This window comes from Canis lupus, chromosome 2 (assembly GCF_003254725.2).
Source record: "Canis lupus dingo isolate Sandy chromosome 2, ASM325472v2, whole genome shotgun sequence".
Classification (NCBI taxonomy): domain Eukaryota; kingdom Metazoa; phylum Chordata; class Mammalia; order Carnivora; family Canidae; genus Canis; species Canis lupus.
This window is the reverse complement of record NC_064244.1, coordinates 15,347,402-15,364,548: the sequence shown is the minus strand read 5'-3', so window position 1 is coordinate 15,364,548 and position 17,147 is coordinate 15,347,402. Positions and strand designations below refer to the sequence as shown.

The 17,147-nt window shown below is 41.1% G+C and overlaps 1 long non-coding RNA gene across 1 annotated transcript; it reads left to right on the top strand.

Moving 5' to 3' along the window:
* The first annotated feature begins 1,639 nt into the window (after positions 1 to 1,639).
* On the top strand, positions 1,640 to 12,388 carry LOC118353973 (uncharacterized). The gene is made up of 2 exons (XR_004813726.2): positions 1,640 to 2,334; positions 10,936 to 12,388. It is a non-coding gene; the product is annotated as an uncharacterized LOC118353973 (long non-coding RNA).
* Positions 12,389 to 17,147: the final 4,759 nt, after the last annotated feature.

Here is a 17,147-nt window from a genome sequence, read left to right as displayed (position 1 = left end):
CATGCTGTTTCCAATTTCCCTTTTTTAGCAATACACAATGTACATTTCTGCCAGAAATATAGGCTAGCACCCATTTCCCCAAAAACTATCTACAAAAAGTGTAATAATTTAAAATAATTTTAAAATTAATCCAACAGGTATAGAAGGCACTCCATTTTTGCTTAAATTTGCACTTTTTGATAACATTTAGAGTGAATCATATTTTCAAATGTTTATTGGCCATCTGCATATTTTTGCGAATTTCCCCTTTTATTCTTTGCCTACTTGAGGAAAAGGAATGAATTTTTTTCTCATAAAATATATGAGGCTTTAAAATTACGTTATGGATGGGGTATGTTGCAAATGAATTGAGCATTTTGTCATTTGCCCTTAAATTGTTATTTACACTGTTTTTGACATACAGAAAATTTTAACTTTAACATTGTCAGAACAGCTTGAGAATCTCAGAAGATACAACAAATGTGCAAAAATCTGTGTCTTTAAAGAACTTATAATTTAATTGTGGAGCTAGATATAAATGTGTGTAAAATAAGCAATATAATATTCAGAACAGTGGTCTTTCAGGAAGGGGCATAGCCACTAGGAGATGGGGCTGTTGCTTGCTCAGAGTTTGGAAAAGTGCCTTAGATGCTCTTGATCATCACTATTCCCCTCCCTGGTTGATGGTCACAGATTTAACTATCAGGCTGGATAAGAATACAGAGTGTCTCTAGGCAGTGTGTGATTAATGGCACACAAATGTGATAATGCACTCAGGCTGACCCTCCTGACAGTGTTGAGTTATTTTCTCTCTTCTGGGCAACCAACTGCATATTTGTGTCAGCACCCTTGATGATATCAGCGATATAAATTGTGTTTATCACTGGTCTATGAAAACTTAGAAAAGTGTCTAGAAAAAAAGAAAAAAAAACTTAGGGAGCATGAGAATGAACACTAGTTTGCATTTTCTTTCTTTCTTTCTTTCTTTCTTTCTTTCTTTCTTTCTTTCTTTCTTTCTTTCTTTTTTTGTAGCATTCAAATTCGATCGTGTTGTCTGTAAGAGTGGAGCCTGTCTCTGTGTCTCTCTAAGCACCTTGAAGTACTCAGCACGTTTGCTAGAATGTGTTTTAAAGACTCCAACCCAACGAGACTTCATTGTGTGCCTGTGTCTGTGGTGGGTGGGGGGAGATAGAGATTGAAACCCTGGGAAGGCAGCCGGGGCCTCCTGGGGCCCAACGTGAGGGGGCTGGCTCAAGGCGCCGTGGGAAACGTCCCTCTGGGTGGTACTGCAAAGCAACAGGACACGTCCAGGGAGCAGGAGCTTTTCCAATTCTGGTGGACTTCTGCCAACAGGGCGCTGGCAATGTTTAACAACCAGGTCTCTGGGGGAACAAAGTCCTGATGTGAAACATTTGCTGATGTCTCTGGTGTGAATACTTTCATCGTGGCCAACTGCAAGCTGGCGCTGGGAAGCTGTGGCACGTGGAGCTAGGAAGAGATGTGCACTCTGGGCCCCTGTGAGCCAGTCAGGGCGAGTCCACAGGGTTCTGTTTCCATGCAATCCATTCATTCGTGGCAGGACCACAACCACTTCTTGACGCAGGGGCCACCGAAGGGGGGCAGGGTCATGAGCCTGGCCAGATGGCCTGTCAGGCAACCAGCCCTGCCAGCGAGGACGGGCCTGGTTGAGAGGCAGCAGGAGCTGCTGCAAAGCCGTAAAACTGAGGCAGAAGTCCTGGCAAGGGTATGGGGATGCCTGCACTCAGGGAGGCTGCCGGGGTGCCAGCACTCAGTTCCCTTCTTTGGCCAATTACAAGACTGGCATCGTGCCTTGTGATCCATGTGCAGTGACTGAGGCTGTGAGTGTCCTTCCTCTCCTGGTCAGACCCGGCTCAGACACGGCCCTGGGGGAACCAGCTGACAAGGAAGATAAGAGCGGCTCTGACTCCAACACCAGGGCCCAGGTGGGCCAAGGACTTCAGTGAACACTCAGGGGATGAATCTGAAGCCTCCATTTACCGACATACGAGGAGGGAAACGATTGTTTCAGTATTCAGGCCTTCTGAGGAATGACATCATTTATTCTATCAGCAAATATTTCTCGGTGAACAAGAGGGATAAGATTTTAAAGCTATTAAGGAGTCTGCATTCTCGAAGAAGAGACAGATGAGAGACAATTTCATTTCCGATTCAGATGAAATCATGAAGGCCTCAGTGGTGACCAAGGGGGACAGGCATGCTGCTTTAGATAAGGTAGTCGTCGTGCTCCTTCTGAGAAGACAATGTTTGAACTGAGATCTGAAAGGTGAGAACAGAATAGTCGTTCCAAGAGCTGTGGGCAAAGGCAGGAGATAGGTAAGTACCAAGGTCCTGAGGCAGGAAGAAGGAATTGTGTTTATCCTTGTTGGCATATAATTTTTTGTGAACCTCTTTGGGTCGATTTTGCTGGGGGCTCTCTGTGCCTCTTGGGTCTGGATTTTTGTTTTATTTCCCAGATTATGGAAGTTATCAGCTATTATTTCTTCAAATACATTTTCTGCCCCATTTTCTTTCTCTTCTCCTTCTGGGACTCCTATAATGTGAATGTTACTATGCTTGATAGGATAGTATCACTGAGTTCTCTTAATCTATTCTTGTTTCTTTATTGTTATTTTTTCTTTCTCCTGTTCAGCTCTGTCTTCTAGGTCACTGCCTGGTTTCTCTGCCTCCTCTCGTCTGCTATTTATTCCCTCTGGTATACTTTTAATTTCAGTTATTGTGTTCTTCATCTCTAATTGGTTATTTTTTATATTTTCTATCTCTTTGTTGAGTGTCTCAGTGAGATTCTCCGCTTTTTGCTCAAGTCCAGGGAGTATTTTTATGACCATTAATCTAAATTTTCTACCAAGCATATTGTTTATCTTTTTATTTATTATTATTATTATTATTTTTAGCTTTCTTGCTGTGCTTTTGTCCTGGTCTTTCATTTGGGACATATTCTTCTGTCTCCTCATTTTGTCTCTGTTTCCATGTGCTGGGAAAGTCAACTCTGTCTCCTACTCTTGAAAGTGGTGGCCTTATGAACAAGAGGTCCTGTGGTGTCCCTCACTGCGATGTCCCTTGTTTACCTGAACCTGCTGCTTCAGGGGTATCTCCTATATGTGCTGGGTGTACTTTACTATTGGGGCTGAGCTGTCCAGTTGTCTGCAGTGGATCTCTTTGCCTGTGCTCAGTCCCTGTGTTGTCAGTGGGCCAAAGTGGGGCTGCCTTGGACTTGAGTTGGGTCTCCCCAAACATTTACCAGAACTACAGGTACATCAGATTTCAGGGCACTCTCTCTGTGTTGCTCCCAAGAGGCTTTCATTGGAGGGAAGAGCCTGGAATCAGACCAGATGTCTGCCCCATGGCCACTGCTGGGGCCACAGTGGAGCTGATACGTAAGGTTATCTTCTCTTCCTACTTTGGAATGGGGTTGGGTCCGGTCACAGCTGCTTGCTGGTGACACTTTGCATGGGCCCCTGCCAAGGGCAGGTTGGAGAAGATGGCTCTCCAGGAGAATGCAAGGTGGTTGCATTGTTAGCAAATGTTTTCCATGTGGCTTCTTCTCTAATTAGTGGAGAGTTTGTTCTGCCAGACTTCAGGCCGTTTTCTGGGTTATTTACATGGATGTGGGTGTTATTAAGGTGCATCTGTGAGGCCAGGTGAGCTTAGGAACTTCCCATTCTGTCATTTTCCCTGTAAATCCAAACTTAATTTTGATGCTGAGCAGGAGGTGCCATCAATGCCACAGAGAGGTTTTTCTTACAGAACAGATACTTTTAAATTTTTTATTTTATTATTATTATTTTTAGATTTTATTTATTTATTCATGAGAGACAGAGGGAGAGGCAGAGACATAGGCAGAGAAAGAAGCAGGTTCCCTGTGGGGAGCCTGATGTGGGACTTGATCCCAGGACCCTGGGATCACAACCTGAGCCAAAGGTAGAGGCTCAACCACTAAGCCACCCAGGCAGATACTTTTTTTAGTTAAACATTTTGTTTTGAGATAATTGTAGATTCACATGCAGGTATAAGGAATAATACAGAGAGATCCCATAGACATTGGATACCTACTTTCCCTCAGTGGTAACATCTTATAAAGCCATAGTGCAATATCACACCCAGGGTATTGGAATTGATGTGGTCAAGATACAGAACATTTCCATCACCATAAGGATCTCTAAGGTTCCCTTTTTAAGCCACTCTCACTTATTTCCTGCTCCCTTCTCACCATCATCCTTAGAAACCAGTACTTATCATTTAAAGAATGCTATTTGGTTGGAATCGTTCTGTATATAACCTTTTAAAATTTATGTTTTCACTCAGCATAATTTGCTGGAGATTTATCCAGGTTGTTTGTGAATTAATAGTTCATTCCTTTTTATTATCGTGTAATATTCCACAGTATGGATGTGCCACTGTTTAACCATTCACCCATTGAAGGTCACTTGTTTCCTTCTAGTTTGGAGCCATTTGGAGGAATTAGGTTGCTAAAAACATACATGTACAGGTTTTTGTGTAAACAAAAGTCTTCATTTTTCTGGGATAAATGTCTACATATACAGTTCCTAGGTTGTATGGTAATTACATGTTTAAATTTTAAGAAACTACCAACCTGTTTTTCAGAGTAGCTGTACCAGTTTACATTCCAACTAGCAATGTGTAAGTGATCCAATTTCCCTGCATCCTTGCCAGCATTAGTTGTTGTCACTAGTTTTTATTTTAGCCATTCTGATGGGGCTTAGTGATATCTCATTGTGGTTTTATTTTGCATTTCCCTAATGGCTGATGATAATGAACATTTTTCTTAGGCCTATTTGCCATTTGTGTATCTTCTTTTTTTTTTTTTTAAGATTATTTATTTGTTTATTTATTCATGAGACACAGAGAGAGAGAGAGAGAGGGAGAGAGAGAGAGAGAGAGGGGGAGACACAGAGGGAGAAGAAGGCTCCATGCAGTGCAGGGAGCTCGATGTGGGACTCAATTCCAGGACAGGACTCCAGGATCACACCCTGGGCTGAAGGCAGCGCTAAACCGCGGAGCCACCCAGGCATCCCAGCCATTTGTGTACCTTTAGTGGAATGTCCCTATGTGTGTTTTGCCATGTTCTAATTGGATTGTTTGCTTTTTCACTGTTGAGGGTTCAGTTCTGGATACTAGTCCTTTGTCTGACATGCGGGTTGCAAATTTTTTTCCCCACTCTGTAGCTTGTCTTTTCATCTTCTTAACAGTTTTTTGTTTGTTTGCTTATTTGTTTTTGCAATGGGAAAGTTTTTAGTTTTGATGAAGTGCCATCTATCAACTTTCTACTTTATGAATCATGCATTTGCTATCAAGTCCCAGGACTCTGTCTAGGCTTAGACCCTGGAGACTTTTTTCCAAAAGTTTTATAGTTTTACTTAAAAATCTGTGATATATTTTGAATTAATTTTTGTATAAAATGTGAGACCAAGGTTTGAGGTTTGTATTTTTTTCATTCTTGTTTTTTTTGTCTATGAATCTCCAATTGCTCCAGCATTATTTCTTGAAACATTGATTCTTCCTCTCTGATTTGTTTTTGCATTTTTGTCAAAAGTAATTCATTTGTGTAGGTCTATTTCTGAATTCTTTATTCTGTTTCCTTGATTTATGTGCTATCTCTCTGCCAGTACCACATAGACTTGATTACTGTAGCTATATAGGAAGTCTTGAAATTGGGTAAACTGATCCCTCCTACTTTTTTCTTCTTTTAAAAAACTGTCTTGACTATTCTAGTTCCCTTGAATTCTCATATAAATTTTAGAATAATTTTGTCTATGTGTACAAAAAATCTTGGTGAGATCTTCATAGAAATAGCATTAAATGTGTATATCATTTTGGAGAGAATTGACATCTTTACTATATTAAAACTTCCAAGCCATTGGCTCAGAAGAGCTGTCCATTTATTTAGATCTTGTCTGATTTTTTTCATCAGCATTGTATATTATTCAGCATACAAAGTTTTGTTAGATTTACACCTAAGCATTAATTTTTTGAGAATTGTAAATGGTATTGTATTTTTGATTTCCATATCCACATGTTCCTTGCTAGTATATAGAAATACATTTTTTTTAAAGATTTTATTTTTTTATTCATGAGAGACAGAGAGAGAGAGAGGCAGAGACAGATGGAGGGAGAAGCAGGCTCCATGCAGGGAGCCCGACGCGGGACTCGATCCAGGGTCTCCAGGATCATGCCCTGAGCAGAAGGCAGGTGCCCAACCGCTGAGCCACCCAGGGATCCCCCTAGAAATACAATTTTTTTTTTTTTTTTTTTTTTAGAAATACAATTTTTTAAAAGGATTTATTTATTTTAGAGAGAAGGATGGGCAGAGGGGGAGAAAGAGAGAGTCTGAAGCAGACTTTGTGCTAAGCATGGAGCCCAATGCAAAGCTTGCTCTCACAATTCTGATATCACGACCCTGAGATCATGACCTGAGTTGAAACCAAGAGAGTTGGACACTTAACTGATTGTGCCGCCCAGGCGCTCCTAGAAATACAATTTTTTAGAAAGTTGATCTTGAATCCTGTGCCCTGCTGATCCCATTTATTAGTTCTAGGGAGTGTTTTGTTTTGTTCTTGTTTTTTGTATATTGTTTGGAATTTTCCATGTAATTGTGTCATCTGCAAATAGGGGTAGTTTTATTTTTCCTTTCTAACCTATACGCCTTTTATTTCTTTTTATTGCCTCATTTTATGGCTAGAGCTTCAAAGCACTATGTGGAGTAAGAGTGGTAAGCGCAGGCTTCCTTGCCTTGTTCCTGATCTCAGAGGTAAACAGTCAGTCTTTTTGTCAAGTAGAGGAAGTTCCTTTCTAAGATATTTATTTTTATTAACAAATTTAGCAATTCAATATTTATGAACACTACAGGAGTTTGCTTTCCCCTTAAAATTTTTTCTTTTCCATATGATAAAAATCGTATTTTTCAAAATTTCTTTTCAAGTTTACAAAAAGACTTTTGTTATCTTTTCCCACTGAAAGGACGTTGTGTTATTGTTTTATCTTTCCTGGGTTTGTTATGGAACACACTCCTTACATGGAGAAAATGTTTGCTACCAGTCTTAAGCTAACTTACTAAGAATGAAAATAAGTCTCGGGTCATAATTTGGCTAGTGAAGGAAACACTTCTTTATGGCATTGGTTATAACACAGGGAAAGATGTTGGGAAATAGCAGAGAATGAGACTGTGGGTTGGACAGCCAGGCTTTGGCCGTCTGCTGACCCTGTCTCTTCCCTGTCTTATGCCTCCTAGCCCTGCAACAAGCTGGTGTTCAGAGGTCTTTCTCTTCCTAACTTCAATCGCTTGGTGGCTACATGGCATTGCAGACCAAGCCTCTGTTCTCCTCTGATCCTGCCTCATTTATTTGCTTCTAGGTCTCGGCTTTCACCCAGCCTGTTCAGTGGAGACTGCAGGACAAGAAGACCAGCAGTATTATTTTCCTTCTTAGATGATCCAGGCCCTTGGGTTTCTGAGCACACCTCTACTGCTTACACAGTTGGCCTTGCCATTATCTAATGCTCCCGGGTGCTACATATTTGCTCTAAAAAATGAGCTTCAATCCCAGGGCCTAACTATTATGAACCACAAACTGAATTGAAAATCTAGCAAAATATATAGTTCAGATCTATAGACATCAGGTAGTGTGGGCTTTTCCTTTAGTTTCTTTGCTTTCATCATACAGATGAATTATCTGCACTGATCAACCCTTTTTGGTAACTTCTGATCCCTTCTTGTGTTCTGGCTGGTGTTAACATAACCTGCTGTATGTCTGAGTCTTCTTTTGTTCTCCATTTCTGCATTTTCTCTTTGAGAGATGAAACTGCAAGTAGCAATGCTGCCCAGGATCAACACATGAAGAGAGTAGTTCACAGCTGCACAGCATTCTGGAAACACCTTTGTGCCTCCCTTTAACTGCACAATCCTCATGATTGACTTCTAGCATTTTTACTGTCTTTCCTCTGAGAAGCTTGAAGCACTTTAATCTTTATTGGTATATTTCATAAGACGCAACATATACCAAGATTGACAGGCATTTCTATGGGTAGTTCAGTATTTTATTGATAAAGATATTTTACATAATTTTGAATGAAAACAATCTTATGCACTTGAGCCCACAGACCCTTTGAGTATCCAGGCTCTGGGAGGAGCACTTAGATTTGTGCTTTGGTTACTAATAGTTCCCCAATTGCTCAAAGGGATTTATGTCTTTAAAATACAATAACAAAGACCTTAGGTCTCAGGAACTGACTAGAACTGTAAGGAGAATGGTCAGTCCTTCTTAAGGAGCAAGCTTGACAAGAGGTGGGCACTTTCACTGTGATAGACCCTACTACGACTGTGCCGTAAATTCAATCTCAGACCAGATTCGCCTCAATCAACAGGTATCTATCAGGATACCTATCAGGATGGGTATCTTCAGATATTATTTGGCATGAACTATATCCTGTAAGAAGCTTTCAGAAACTTAGTTTGAGTTTTGGAGAGTTAGAGGGAGAAAATGTAAGTTGCTGCTTTAGAAGAGAATTGAGACTAAAACTAGTCTAACTTTAAAAGAAGGGACATTCTTATAGCTCAAGGCAGTGCAATGGTAGCATAGCATTTCCTGGTCACTGCGCCACACTGGCCAGACAGTAATGTCAATCATCTACCACATGGGCTGGCAGTGTCTTTGAATGGTCAACGACTAAAGATTTAAGCAAGAATGTTAGTTTTTGACTGAATTTGCACCTCTGGGACAGTAGAGGGAGGGGTGAGTCCCAGACAAACCGCCATCTATGAGGCCTGTCCATATTATATCCATGTTCCTTTTACCAACAGCAAAAAACATGCATTTACAGGAGGTGCACACAAACAAGATTCTTTGGGGGCACATTTCTGTCTTTCTGTCTGATTATTTGTGACTAGAAAAACGGAAGCCAATTGGTATTTCTAGTATTGGAAAGAGGTGCATGTTGGGGTAGCCACAGTTCATGTTGGTGCCCGTGTACAAAAGTATGGCTGAAAAGTTTGTGAGGATAAAATTCAAGAGAGACTCCTAGGAAAGGTAGAGAATAGACTGGAAGTGTGAAAAGAAAGATATAACCGGCAATACAAAGACTAGAGATGTACCTTTTCACCTTCTGTGAAAATTAGAAATGATCACGACATATTCCATTGCCTTCCTAGAAATATACGGACATCATTCCATGTCTACCCACTTTTCAACACCAATAGCCTCTCTCTTGTATGACTCTCACCTGATCACCCAACCCAGAGGAGGCAGATTCTGGACCGTGAATCTTACTCTAAAATAGACTGCTTTGGGCACATAAGTGTTAGATACTTATATTTTTGTGTTCACACCTTCTTTCTTTATCTATGTCATAACTTCCTAAGATCAGGGCCAATGTCTCCCACTTCTTCCCAGCATGGTACTTTGCACTAGTAAGTGCTAGTGAATGTTTTCACTGATGGTTAGAATAAAAATGAATGGAGAAAAAGCTGAGGATTTAAGGAAAGAGAAAAAATGCCCAACCCCATCATTTATAAAATGTAATATTAAAAAAAATGCAACAGTTTTTTTTTATAAAAATTTTATAAAAATTATACATTTATAAAATGTAACAGTGTTACAGTTAGAGGGTGCTTGCACCCTGCCCATGTGGACTGCATTCTATCTAGAATGTCTCCATAAAGCAGTATAAAAATACCATCAGGACTCTGTTTCATTAGGGTGAACACTGCTGTACTTTTGCAAACTTGTGTATGTGCCAAGTTATAGGATTGATTTAAGTGTAGTGATCGTATCTTGAGTAGTCAAAAGAGTAATTGGGGAAGGCAAGATTGGTTTTATAGCAAACGATTGCAGGAAATCTTACCTGAATCTTTTCAGTTTATCATTTTCCTATGCAATGTTTCATTAGCTAATTGTTATTGAGACAATGAAGGACTTGGTTCCCAAACAGTCAATTACTTTGTCCAATTTGGGTAATAAAAACATTCTATGAATTGAAATATAGTTTACTTTGAAAGGAAATCCTGTCTCCCTGGAGGCTGTTAAATGGTTTGGGGAAAATGGTTCTACTATTCGCCTCTTTGTTGCAACATTATATGTTGGAAAAATACGCTTAATTACATTTGGTTGGCTCTAAAGACTTTCTGGTGCAAACTGCTCTGATAGTAACAAGGAAAACTTGCATGTGAGAGTTGTACAGGGAAACCTGGGGCCTAGGGAGGTCGTGGAATAAGTACAATGTGTGTATAGCACGTTGCAGAGCAGATCTGAGAGCCTCCACCAGCCACTTGAGGTTGAATCCACTTGTTCTTGCATTATTGTCTCATGCAGTAAAAATGCAAATAACCACTCAAAAGGATCCTCCATAGTGTTTAGGTTATGTATCTGAGGATGCCAAAGTGCTGAGGCCTTTGGGAATTTCTAAATTGTAAACTTAGTTTTTATTATTAATTTGACTTTTTAGTAGTAAAAATGCATTTTCTACTCAACAGTTATACTAGCCTACCATAACATTGATGCTTCTCTTTAAAAAGCTTTTAGATTGCTTTTAGGAGGGCCTACAAATGAATCATTGTCATAAAACAATGTGTTTAGGAGGCCTTAATGTTCTTGAAAGGTTTCCTTGGCCAGTTTTGCCATGTATTTAAGACAAATCCCTCTCCAAATGCTGTCACTCACCAAGACACTTGGAAGGTGGATTTTCTTGGGACATAAAGATGGCAGACGTAGTGGCCCAATTCTTTTTACTTTTTAGAATCATTTAAATATTTCTCTCTTTTTAAAAAGGAAATCAATGTTTCCTCTAATTCCTATGGCAGGAGGGTGTATGCATGTGCCTGAGTGTTGGCGTGCGTGTGTACGTGCACACACACGTGTTCCTGGCCCCATTTGATGCTATAGCTGAATCTCATTGTTCTTTCTTTAGGACCTGACTGGTTGCATAGGAAAGATCTGGAGCTGCCTGTGCCTTTATCTGCATGCCTCATCTGAAGGGACTCACGACTGTGTTTGCTCACGAAGAGCCATGTCTACAAGTACCTGTTTGTTTGAGGACTCAGAAAGCTTGTCTCAGTGTGGAAGACATTATCCAAGTCTTTGCTCTTGTCTCCTTAATGGGGCCCAGCAACAATCCTCCACCCCTGGAATTCTCTGCTTAGTGATATGTTCCTGAGATACATCCTGGTTTGATGCTAATAAGCACCAAACTGTCAAGTCTGTGTTTTTGAGCTGTCATATATGTGTCTGACGTTAGAGTTCATCTCTGAATGAATAGAAACAGCTTCAAATAAACTTTATTTTTGTTAATATGATGAAACTGAACACAATGTAATATTTGAGGGGCTTATACTATTATTTACCTGCATGACACCATCTTGAGAGTACCTATAGTCCCTTTCATACTGTTGAGCATATAGTAGATACTAAATTTAATATTGTTGAAACTGAGCTATTTAAAAAGTGGAAAAGTTCTGTTCTGGTTACAGTGGCTATGGCTGCCTGCTGCTTTTCAAAATTACATAGTATAGAGTTATAAGTCTCAAAATACTATCCTCTGTGTTAGATGGATTGAATCAATGGCCCCAATTCATCCTGAATCCATGCCCTTTGCAATGCGTTTGCAGCTTTTCCCATCGAGAGGTGACATATATCTCTAACTTGCTTTGGCCAAAGGGATGTTAGCAGACGTGAAATAAGCAGATTTTTTTTTAAAGGTCCTTTCACATTTCTGTATTCTCTCTAGGTCCTCTGCCTTCAAAATGAGAACATACCCATGCTAGAAGATGAGTCAACTCACCCCAGGTGTCCCAACCAAGGCCATCCTAGACCAGCTGACAGCCAGTTCACTGTCAGACACATGAGACAGCCCAGTTAAGGTCAGCATTGCTGCCTAGCCTACTCTGGATGCCTAGGCATTTTGAGTGACTGTCAGTGTAAGAGCAAGCCCAGCCAAGTCCAGAAAGAGAGCCCAGCTTATCATAGAATCATAAGCAAAATAAATTCTTATTATTTTATACCACCGAGTCCCAGATATTTGTTACCCAGAATTATTGTGGCACTAGATGATCCATAAAATATTAAGTACAATGTCATCTTTGATTCCTAAGTCACTCAGAATTTTAATCAGAGGAGTTGTTATGAAGATTAAATATCTTTGCCCAGTGATGGAGATAAGGACAGGATAGGGGATTGAGTGAATCCTCATAGACCCTCTTATCATATATTCACTTCTGAACAAAAATTTGTGGCATGTGATGTGATAGGCATAAGGGGTTCTACAACAAATGTATTTGAATTGTTGTCAGATGCAAGCATGTACAATTGTTCTACATCCCAAGTTACATAAAAATAAATAAACAACAAAAGCCAAACCAAAAACACTCTTTGGTTTCCTAACCTTTGTCTTTTTTTCTAATAAAAAGTAGGGCCTGGGATTATTTAATTTTATACTTAAATGGATTCCAGATAAGTATAAATTAATGGCTTACATTTACACATTTAGTATATAGAGTATCATCGTTCTTTGTCTGCAGGCAATAGACACTGACTCTGGCTTAATCAGAGAAGGAATTAATTGGAAGCATATTGGGGAATGCACAGAATCACAGGGAAAGTTGGAGAAGTAGCCTGGAAATGGACAGAAATGAAAGTGTCTCTTAGGATAGCAAAGGGAAAGGAACGGAAAAGCACACTAATTTTTAAAAGTGTAAAGTCCACTGTATGTGGCTTTAGTTTTTGTTTTCCACTACAATCTCTTCCTTGGTTCCCTTATGTTAGGGTGGGGGGCAAGGTTTCTTTGAGGGCTGTTTATTGATGGGAAAGTTGACTGGGCAGTTGCCTAAAGACAAGTGGGTGAGTGAATCTTCCTCCGTGGTCCCTATGATCGGAGGTGAAGTGAAACCTCAACTCTAGATTCCCTGGTCTGTGATGGTCACACACATACTGCCAACTTGTTCCCTGCCAGGCCTAGCTGGACAAATGTGGATTCAGGATAAACAGGTAAGGACCTACCACTTCGGAATGAGTTTCTCAATCAATCTGAGCCTCAGTTTCCTTATCCATAAAATGAGGATAAAAAAGGTATCTGCCTCATAAGAGTATTGTCAAAAAACTCATACACAACCACTCACCTAAAGTTAGCTTAGTTCTACTCAAGGGGAACTGGACAGGAGGATGTGTTGTTTTCATTCCCAGAGTGAAGACTGAGGCAGGCAGGTAGTGAATGGGAAGACCACAGGCTTTAGGCCAGACCAACTTGGCCTCCACTCTTGATTCCACACCAATGAAATGTGTAACCCTGGGCAATGTTCTTACTCTTTCTGCTTCTTAGCTTCTCATGAGTAAACTGCCCTTGGAGGCTTGTCAGGAGGACTGAGTGTCTGTAGGGTGCTCAGCCATGTCTGAAATTTGGTGGGTGTCCAAGAGTGAGGATCACTTCCTTCCCTTGCCTTAAGGTGGCTGTGCATGTTCTATCCTTGGGGAGCCCTTAGTGGAAAAGAGGAACAGGGTACAGAATTCAGATGTTCGTTTTACTACATCCTCCCTTCCAGGAAGGCACACTGGCAGATAACGAGACTGGTCTAGTGTCCTCTTTTGGAGAAGCCACTGTGCCCTCAGCAGAGTCCTGCTTCCAAAATCACATCCTACTCAGTAGGTGTTCATTCAGAACACTTATGAAGGGGCGCCTGGGTGGCTCAGTTGGTTGAGCATCTGACTCGTGATCTCGGCTCAGGTCTTGACCTCAGGGTTGGTGAGTTCAAGTCCCACATTGGGCCCTATGCTGGGCATGGAGCCTATTTAAAACAAAAACAAAGCAAAACCCTCCCAAAAGATACTTAAGGACAACAAAAACTAAGAAAGCTGAGCTGCTCTCCCACTGACATTGCAGCAGCATCTTCCCTTCTCTTCCTCCTCCTCTACTTTCTCCTTATGCTACCATTAATGTAACTTCAAGTGTCATGGGGAGAAATGCAATCTCGTATCTGTGTTTCATAGTTTCACTTCCATATCAAAGATACATTTCTTTGTCCAAGAGGTACTTCAGTACAAGAGAGAAATGTTCATGTGGGTCCCTGGACTTTATACCCACACAAGTGAACGCACTCAGGCTAGAATTATTTTTGACCTTTTGTGATAATGTTCTTGGTCAAATCTTTTCAACTTTTGGCTATATTCTTATTCTGTCCTTAGAGTTGAGGAGATTTGGGGAGAGTGGTTGCTTTTATTAAGGAAGAAAAAAGAAAAAGAGAAGGAAGGAAAGGAGGGAGGGAGGGAGGAAGGGAGGGAGGGAGGGAGGGAGGAAGGAAGGAAGGAAGGAAGGAAGGAAGGAAGGAAGGAAGGAAGATCTCATGGAACAATTAGGGTTCAAGTTTCCCAAATCAACGTTCAAGTTCAGAAGATGTGATGTCAGATTCCTTCCAGCGCCCGCAGCTGCACGGGCGTCCCTGTAAATACACACAGACTGCACCTGGAGCAACCTTCATCTCCCCACCTGCTTTCTCAACCTCTCACAAGCATGCTCTTTCTCTCTGGGCTAGAATGGAGATGTTGTATCTTCTCAAATGGGATTTCTTAGAGAGGAGAGGAGAGGTTAAAAACTTGGCAGATGTTCATGTGAAAGCTGAGAGCTCTATTTGGGGCAAAATTATTGAATGAAAGGGTAATGGGACTTGGGAAATCTGCTTTGGCTTAATATCTGCAACTCATTCATAGAATGAAGCAAGAGCACAGGTTTTTGCTTTAAATAAAAACAAAGCAGTAATTTGCTAAAATAATGGTGTTTCTCCCTGTGCACTTCGGTTGGCAAAGCATCCCACGGGGCTCTCCTGGGGTCGGTGCTGACATTTCTGTTTCCACTTACCCTCTGAGTAGTTCACTTATGAGGTTTCACTTGTCCTGCTTTGTCAGGAAGCGGGGAAGTCTCTCAACAAAAGATGCTATGGTTTGGTTGATTGTCTACACTGGTGAGTTGGGTGGCAAACTGATAATTTTACTCATTTGGAAAATGTGTTAGGAATAGGAATGCTCTCCATCATTCAGGCCCTATCTCCTTTCAGTCTTACTAAGAGCTAAGATTTATGAAATGTTTTGAGGGTTCATTTTGCTCCAGGTGCTGCTCTCAGTGTTTTTGGTGGGTAAGTCATGCTAATACTTGTGAATGGTCTGTTTCTTTGTAGATGTATCCCATGGGCCTAGAACAGTGCCAGGCAGATAGCTGGTGCTCAACAAAGTTGATAATAGTCGTTGATGATTAGAAATCCCTCATTACTGCCCTCTGAGGAAGGTAGTTTGTGGATGAGGAGACTGGGAGCCAGAGAAGCTAAATGATTATCCCCAGGTCACGTGGCTAGGAAGGGGAGGAGCTGGTGTAGAGCAGAACCTGGCTGTTGGCCACAGAGCAGGAGGTCTTGGCCCCTGTGAAGCGCAGTCTTGCTTCTCCTCCACATTCTCCAGAAACCTACTGAACCCATTGGTCCCTGTATCAGAATATCCCAGGGCTGACATATTCCTGATTTGAGCTACACTTATTCCCTAATAGGTGACTATCATCTTCCATTGCTTTCTCTACCCTCTCTCCTGCTGGGGTCTCTGAAATTTCACTTATCTGTTATGGCCAATTGAAGCCCTGCTCCTCCCCGAAGCCCTCAGGGAGCTCTCCTTGCCTCCTGTGCCAGGATCTTGAACCATACTTTCAATGCTGATCAGACTGAGTCTAGGTTACCTTTGACATTGATGAAGATTTTGTCCTTCCAATCAGGTCTTAAGTTTCTAAGGGATGGTGACAATCTCGGACACAAGAATTGAGCTTTGATCAAGTAATTGTCACCCTTTCCTTCAGTCTCCCACCTCTGCTATGTGCCATTTTCTTCCTCATGACAGATCATATCAAAAGGGGCTGGGAATTAGAAATTGAGTAAAACTGAAGAGAAGGTTTAATGTAGTAGAGGTCGTTTGTCCCAGTGGTTTTGAACGTGGACTTTGCCCTCCATTGGCTCATTTTTGACTCTCATAGATGTTTTACTAATCTATTGCTGGGTAACCAGTTACCCGCAAACTAAATGCTATAAGGTCCCATAAATAGCATTCTTTTCTAGGGTCTGTCATGAGGCTGTGGTCAAGATGTCAGGGTTTCAGGTGTGAGAAGGTTTGACTGGGACCAGAGGACATGCTTCCAAAATGGCTCCCTCCCAGGGCTGGCTATTGGTAAAACATCTCAGTTCCTTGCTATAGGGGCTTCTTCACAGCTCTAGACCAAACAGACCAAACCTGACACGGTGTGTGTTGGGACAACACAAACACATGGACCCCAGGAGGTGAGGATTGTGGGGGCCATCTTGAAGGCTCAAGACCACATCTACCACTCACAGCTGTCAACTTGGACAATTCACTTAACAACTTTAAACCTAATTCTCTCATCTGTAAATGGGGATAATTATTAGTATTGTATCATATTATAGAGCCGTTGCAAGAATTAAATGAGTTAATACAGATAAGGCACCTTAGACCACTATTCAGATATTAACTATCATTATTAATAAGTGCAAACTAATCTCAGAGCAGCAGATAGGCCTGACCCGAGGAGCCTGGGTCCCCCTATGACCTTTCTTCCTACCTCTCTCTCAGCATTGAACTTGTGTGGGTAGTAAGGTAGCAGTGGGGTGAATGCTTTTCTAGCATAAAACTACTTTCTAAAAAGGATCTTTCGGTGTAAGAACAGGACTTTGTAGCATTGAAGGTTAACTTTCCTTTGTTTTTGCTCCAGTTTCCTGCTAGTCAGTGTGTTGATTACAGAAGGTTTGTCTCAGAGACAAGGCATGATGGACCTCAGCAAGATGACATGCTATAGGATGGACTTCCCAGAAAAATGGGTGAATGTCACTTGCTGTCATTGGTGCCACTCACTGAGCATCCATATTAGAGAGAGAGAGAGATGGTCAAAATGGAAAGATATTCCCACGACTCTGTGGAGAGTAAAAAGGACATTCATTCATTGATGAAATAATTTTGGAGCACTTACCATATCTCAGATACTATGCCAAATGTGGAATCATAATGGATTTCCTAAAACAAAACAAATAAAGGTTTCTGACTTTATGGAAGTTACAGCTATTCCAGTGGAGTAAGTTTCAACCAAAGAAT